The sequence below is a fragment of the Alligator sinensis genome, unplaced genomic scaffold (assembly GCF_000455745.1).
Source record: "Alligator sinensis unplaced genomic scaffold, ASM45574v1 scaffold1092_1, whole genome shotgun sequence".
NCBI classification, from domain to species: Eukaryota; Metazoa; Chordata; order Crocodylia; family Alligatoridae; genus Alligator; species Alligator sinensis.
The window spans coordinates 254,540-261,945 of record NW_005842252.1 but is presented as its reverse complement, the minus strand read 5'-3'; the positions used below and the strand labels follow the sequence as shown (position 1 = coordinate 261,945).

Genomic DNA, 7,406 nt, shown 5'->3' with positions numbered 1-7,406 from the left:
CCAGGTCTGCTTGCAGCTGTTCCCTGCCCTCCGGCATGTCCACTTCTCCCCATAGCTTTGTGTCATCTGCAAACTTGGACAGAGTACATTTCACTCCCTCATCCAAGTCGCTGATGAAGACATTAAAGAGTATCGGTCCAAGGACCGATAGATGCATCATAAGCAGGTCCAGGAAGGTGATCCTTCCCCTCTATGCTGCGCTGGTCAGGCTGCAGTTAGAGTACTGCATCCGGTTCTGGGCACCACACTTCAAGAGGGATGTGGCTAACCTTGAGAGGGTCCAGAGAAGGGCCACTCGCATGGTCAGGGGGCAGCAGGCCAAGCCCTACAAAGATAGACTAAAGGCCTCCACAAGAGAAGACTGAGGGGATCTGGTGGCCATCTATAAACTTACCAGCGGAAAATAGGTGAGGCTCTGTTCCCCTGGGCACCACCTGGGATAACAAGGAGTAACAGCCACAAATTGATTGACAGCAGGTTCAGGCTTGATATCAGGAGGCGTTACTTTATGGTTAGGGCTGCCAGGCTCTGGAAAGGGCTCTCAAGGGAGGTGGTGCTCTCCCCTACCTTGGGGGTCTTCAAGAGGAGGATGGATAGATATCTGGCTGGGGTATTATGATCCCAGCACTCGTTCCTACCCAGGGCAGGGGGTCGGACTTGATGATCTGTTCAGGTCCCTTCTGACCCTAGAAACGATGAAAGTATGAAATGTGTAGAACGTAGATAGGATAGATATATTTTTTAATGTATATAAGCATATTTTAAATATTTAAACATTTGTAATTTATATTTCAATTTTATATTGTATTGTATTTATATGTATATTTTTATATTGTATTTTCATAATGTTATTTTTTAATGTTATATAATGGGTGGGTGCGTTTGTTTTTTTAAGGCACAGGCTCTTTTATATATATATATATATATATATATATATTGTGATTTATATTCCCTATTTTTTAAAGAGATATTTATTTTCTTAAAGGCATTTATTTATTTAAGAGCTATTTATTTTGTTATATACTGCATTTTAATTTTTTAAAATTGATAACCATGCATAAAACAAGTTAAAGTAAAAAAATTACATAAAGATGTGGCATGTTTTTGTTCATAGAATGGCATGGGGGTTCATCTGGTTTCTGGGTATGGGGGGGTGCACGTGGCTTGGCATGGGGATCCCTTTCAACCACAGGCTGGCCTGCCCCCCCCCCCCCCCCCACCTCAGTGAAGAGAGTTGGGAGCATCTGGCAGGGGTTGGGGGTCTGCAAGGTACAGGGTGCCTATATGGGCAGGTGGGAGAAGGTGTGTGGTGTGAGCATAGGGCAAAGCATGTGGCAGGACAGAGAGGGGCTGTGTGGTGCAGGGATGGGGGATACATGGTTTGAGGGTGCAGTAGAGGGGGGCTGCATGGTGCAGGGAAGGCAGGTGCATGGTCTAAGGGTACAGGATGTGAAGAAATGACTGGGTCTGGGCTGGGGCAATGGCTGTAGGCATAGGCAGGGGTAGATCAGGGGTACAGCACACCTGGTGGGTCCCCTGCAGCAAGCTGATAGTGTTTGCCCCCAGTGGTCCAGCACTTGCCCCTGCGGCCCAGGGATTACTGGTTTGACAGTGCCCCCGGCATAATCGAGTAGCTAAAACAGCAGCAGGGTACATTGGTATGTCGCTCCCCCTGCTGGAATTTAGTGGGAATTGTGTACTGGGATTAATTCATTTTAAAAGCTATCACAGGGGTCTGCAACCCCCGGCACGTGTGCCAAGCATGGCACATGAGGCCATTTTGCTTGGCACGCCATGACCAGCCACGGCTCTCAGTAGCTGCTGCCAGCGATGGAGCCCAAGCTGCTCCCAGCAGGGCTTGCAGCTGAGCCGTGAGAGAAACATGGCCCCCCACTTGGCGGCAGCTACCCAGAGCCCGGGCCAGCTGCAGCTGGGAGGCTCCAAACAGCTGTGCCAGGCTCCGGGTTCTGGGCAGCTGCAGCAAGCAGTGCACCCAGGCTCCAGCAGCTACCCAGAGCCAGGTTAGCTGCTGACAGCCACAGGGCCTGGGCTGGAGGGCAGGGGCAGTAGGGCTGGGGGGTAGGGGCTTCGGGTGGGGAGCAAGGGGCACAAGCAGGGCAACCTGCCATGTACCCCTTGCCATTGTTTTGTTTTTCTGCCATGCCACCACTCCAGCACTTTCCAAGGTAGGCATTGTGGTGTTTTTCGGCACTCCAGCCAAAAAACATTGCCTACCCCTGAGCTATTACATTGTTGGTGCAGTATGGGATAGGGCCACGGCAGCCCTGCACCCTCTGAGACTGGGCTGTGGGGAAATAGACTCACCCAGTCTCAAACCTCAGCAAAGTCACCCGATTCTTTCCTGCCCTGTCTTGATTTTGAGGAGTTCCTTGTTTGGAAGTATACCACTCTCCTGCTGGTTGTCCCAGATGCTCTGGGCCTGATTCTTCTTTGGGGCTCCTGACTCCCCTACACCCAATCCAAGCACCACCCAGTTGTTAAGGTGTCAATCATGCCCTCGGCTCTTAATGGGCAATCTCCTTCTCCCTCTTTGATCTTAGAGGCCCGTGGTTGTCTCATGCCTAACTAGAGAATATAGCTGTATAACAGGGTGCCATCCCCAGCAGCATTTGGAAACACCTGGGGGCATTCCCGAGTCTCCTTATGTTTGACTTTTCTGCTGGGAGCAGACTCCCCTTCACTCGCCTGCCACCTTTTGGTGTTCCTTTGGTCCTCAAGGAGGAAGCTGCCCCAGGGCTTCCCAGGTATGATCTATGCTCACATACACCTGGCGGTGAAGAGATTCTGCCTTAAGGGCTAATTGCACACTCCAATCTCCCCTTTATTGTGCCCCATGCCTTGCAGGTATTGTCTGTGATGATGTCCCTTTGTTGGGGCCTTACCTCCTAGGCCTCTGCCCCTTCACTCTAGCTAGACCTACCAGCCTAGGGTCACTGGATAAGATCCAGTTTAGAGGTCCTAGCTTCACTCAATCTGTTCTGAGCCTGGGCCCAATCCAGCTGTGCTCGTTATGGTGCCAGGCTCTCTGGCCCTCTATAGCTGAGCCCTGTGGCACCGGGCTTTCTGGCCTCTGTAGCTGTGCCCTGTAGGCAATAATGAGGCCTCCATCTCCCCTACAGCCTCAGCCACAAACCGCTGGATTAAACTCAAACATAAACAGTAAACCCATGGGTTATAACAAAGGAAAGTTAACAAAGGCAGTTAGCCTGCTCACTTTTTTCTCTGAGTCCCACCATCTGCTGCTCTCTGTCTCTTGTAAGGCTACTGCAACTCTGCTTGGAGTCCTCAGGAGTTCACCCTCTCTGCAACCAGGGCTCTCTGGCTAGCTCAGACCAGGGCTTATATAGTTCTGGCCTGAGCCCTCTCCCAGTCACCTGACAGCCCCCATGCTTGGCTTTTAACCCTTGCTCTGCTGCAGGCTGTGCCCAGAAGGTTCTCATCTTAATGGGGCCACTCTGCTTTCTAGTAACAGGGCTGGGTCTCCTATTACAAGCTGTTACACTGGCCTGCGAGTTGTTTTGTTGAGGCTTGGAAAAATGGAATCAAACTAAAGAATAACACAAAACAAAAAAAGGTACTGAAACTCCGGTAAGTCCGGCAGCCTTAGGGCCAGTGTGGCCACTGGCTGTGGCTTCCAACAATGAAATAAGACAGTCCAGAGGGCTGTAGATAATTCCCCATGGCCCAGCTTTCTAGAATACAAGGAACTCAAAAGGGAACAAAAGATTATCCAGCTAGCTTCACCTACAAACTTGGGCATTTACTTCAGCCTTGGACACTTTGGTGTCCGCCCTCTTTTTTTCTGTTTTGTAACTTCACCCTGGTAGTAGATCTGGCTCAGAATACATCCCACTTTAAGTTTGTTAAAATGTGTTGCAGGGCATTTGTACGACATTTTTTTCAAACCCTGTACTGGGCAGTGCACTGTCATCTACTTGAGCATGATCACAATAAATATGAAAACAAATAACTAATCAATCAAAGGGTCATGTATCACAAGAAACTGAGTACGTGAATTGGCAATGTTGGCTGAAAGGAAAAAGAATAAGGTGTCATGGATAAATGGGTATAACTCCCTCTAACCTGAGCCCGGTGTCTATGGCAATCCATTGTATTTATAAATCTCAGAGACAGAGAATTTCAAAGAATGATGCTAAAAAACAAGCATTAAAAACCACAAAGAAAAAAGGCATTTCATGGTGTCTTTTACTACTTGGGACTGATTCATTTTAGTATTTGTGTCTTAGTCTTTAATCTTTGCTTCCTCATATATCACTGACCTGACTGAGTCCCCATTCTTGTTGATGCAGCATATGGGAACAGGTTCTATCATCTTTAGTTCCCAACACTACAAAACGTCCTATAAATTCAGCAAAAAAAGTGCCAGATTGGTACAGCATAACCAGCTGGTGAAGACTTGTTGCGTATTAAGCTATGCTTTTACTTTCCTTGTTGACAAGGACTACTAGAAGTTTAACTTTCATAAATAATTTTATTTTTGCAGACTTAAAGTATCTTTCTAAAGCTCTATGATGTTAGCAGTGGCTTTTCTCTTTAAAACTCTAACGTGTAAATAGGGACCAGTTAGAAAATAGTCTTTAATTTCCACAGGATTAAGTGTCATTCTTTACCTAAGTGGTTCCCCTTCAGGAAATTAAGACATCTACAAAGTTGATTGATGGAATTTCCACTTAGGAAGATAATGGGACACCAGAATTGCACCCAACAAAAGAGGTAGTAGAGCTGTCTCACACATCTCAAGATATGTGCAAGAGGCTCTAAATATCCACATTGCATCCTGCCTCACCCTAGAGCTTGATTTACTACTATGAGTAGAGCTGTAATTAAGTGAAGAGGGAGGCCTAATTTAGACCTTAATCTTTTATGTATCCAACCTCCCTTGTGCCAGAGAGGTTAAGTTTTTGACCCAGATGAAGGGTCATACCTAAGCTCAGTTACCTATACAGCCTCAGGAAATTTGAAATATGCAAATAAAGACAAAATTTGCCCTTTGGAACCTTAAGTGCTGGTGAAGATGCAAGACAAGGAGAAAAAACAGATTAATTCTCAAGTCCTGGGCTAAAACTCTAGGACTGGGAGTTAGAAAAGCTAGTGTTATATAGTGAGTCCATTTGTTATGTAGTTCCCCCAGGACTTTCACACTGGCTGTTGAAGACAGTACTCACCAAGCTGAGGAATTTCTGATCTCCCAGTCTTTACCACCAACTGGAATATCAGGAAGATCTGCTAACACTCTTCTGTCTTCTACCAGCCACTCAAAAACAAGAACGGAGAAGAGGAAGATATTATCTCACTCTCTCAGAGTAAAAAAACAGTAAAGATTTTATGTAAAGTGTCTCCCTGAACATTTTTTATCCAAATGGCTGGATAATTTAAATTGTAATAGTAATCCAGGGTCTATGAGAGAAACAAAATTGTTTGGTGATATCTTTTATTTGAACATCACCACAATCAACACACCTCACAAAAAACCTATCAGAATCCATGGATCCTACACATCTAACACAAAATGTGATATACCTTACTGATGCTCCAAATGACCTCATGGAGATTATGTTAGTGAAACAAAACAGCCACTGTGTGTCAGAATGAAATCTCAAAGGAAAATGATGGAGGACAGACAGCTAATTACCAATGGGAGAACACTTTTCATATAACATCGCTTCATCTCTGACCTCACAGTCCTTGTACTCAAGGGAAACTTACACAATACCTTCATAAGATGGGTCTGGGAACAAAAAATCATAACTTTACGAGACACTGGGGGCCTCTATATATTCGTTAATGCATTTTAAGTAACACACATTAAATCTAGTACCTCCTTTGTGAGGTACTAGAAAAATGTGCATTAGCCTATTTTAATATGTATTGCCTAAACAGTATGGGTTTTTTGTGATGCTTTAATGCACATTAAAATAGGCTAATGTGCATTAAAGTGCACCTGTAGATGCACCCACTAAAAACAATGAACTTAGCATAGACAGTGATTTTACAACTTATTACAATTTACCTGCTCCCTCTGCTAACCCCTTTATACTTCACAGGTATAAAGACCTTTTCCCTTTTGAAAGGTTTTATTCTGTTATATAATTAGGTATACCTTTTTCAACTGCTCTTTACTTGATCTGTACCTACTTCTGATAACTTTGCTTCACAGGTTTACTGCCCTTTTTCCATTTTGTAAATGACCATTTCCATTTATAAAATGGAGTTAGAAGTAATTGTTCTAGCTGGAATGTAACATAGGCTGTGTCTGCTTCTTCCCCAGACCTGAGGAAGGGCATTTTGTACCTAAAAGTTTGTTTAATCTCTCTCTCAAATACTGGGTTTAATAAAAGATATTACCAAGCTAAACTTGCTTCTTGGATATTTTCTGGAAAAGAACATTTTCTTTTCATTTATCTTACATTAGTGTAGATTCATTAGTTTTGGTTAAGTTTACATTATGACATTTATGGAAATGAGAAAAGAAACATAATGAATGTGTACTTTGGGCATACACACACACACATTTGCTTGCTTAGCTGTGGGTCTGCTGCCTTTTTTAATAGGTTTCTTCCCCGACCCCTTTTCATGTCTCCTGTCTGGCCAAGTGCCCAAGATGATACAGCAGGGCAGCTCTGTGCCGTGGACAGCTTCTGTGCACAGGGTGGTGCTGCCTGCTGGAGCACCAATTGTGGTGGCACATCCAGCCACCACTGCGGTGCCTGCTATTTTTGTGCTACCCCCACAAATGCAGTGCCTGGGGCTGCTGCCCCCTTCCTTCAGGTACAGTACTGTGATACAATACCACATCACAATATAACTTCAGGACCTGCAATCAGAGCCACCAAAATTAATGAGCACCCTCTTTTTCTTTGATCTGCTTTTAACTCCTGTGTGACCAGACAAAATGGTTCAGGGTCACAGTAAGAACAATTTAGCTAACCTGTATTGCTAGAAGATCATGCAGACATAACTATTTGATTGTAGCAGCTGATGTGTGCTGCTGAGCAGCAGTTCCCTCTACCCTTTCCAAGTATCTGAAAAGTATGTTTGTCCATAACCAAGGAGAAAATCTACTTCCCTGGGAAGTTTGTTCTAACAGCCAATCCTAATTAGAAATATGTAACTCATTTCTATTTTGAATTAGTCTTGTGTAAGCTTCCAGGCACAAGTTCTTGTTCTCCCTTTATCTGTTAAATTAAAGAGCTTCTTCTTCCAGTGAAAGTATAGCATGCTGTGACCAAGTCAACTCCCAGTTTTCTTTTGGCAAATTGGTAAGCTTTTTGGTAAGATACAGCTATCCATTTCTCCCACTTTGGGAGTGTATTCCAGTATTGGTCTCACAAATGCTCTTTACAAGGGTTAAATCTATTTCCCAA

General features: G+C 44.5%; 1 long non-coding RNA gene across 1 annotated transcript in view; it reads right to left on the bottom strand.

The window, feature by feature from the left end:
* LOC102368287 overlaps positions 1-7,406 on the bottom strand; it is a 23,266-nt gene that overhangs the window by 12,123 nt on the left and 3,737 nt on the right. The window contains exon 2 of the long non-coding RNA XR_324315.3: positions 5,208-5,296. This is a non-coding gene — a long non-coding RNA (uncharacterized LOC102368287). The remainder of the gene's footprint in view (positions 1-5,207; positions 5,297-7,406) is intronic.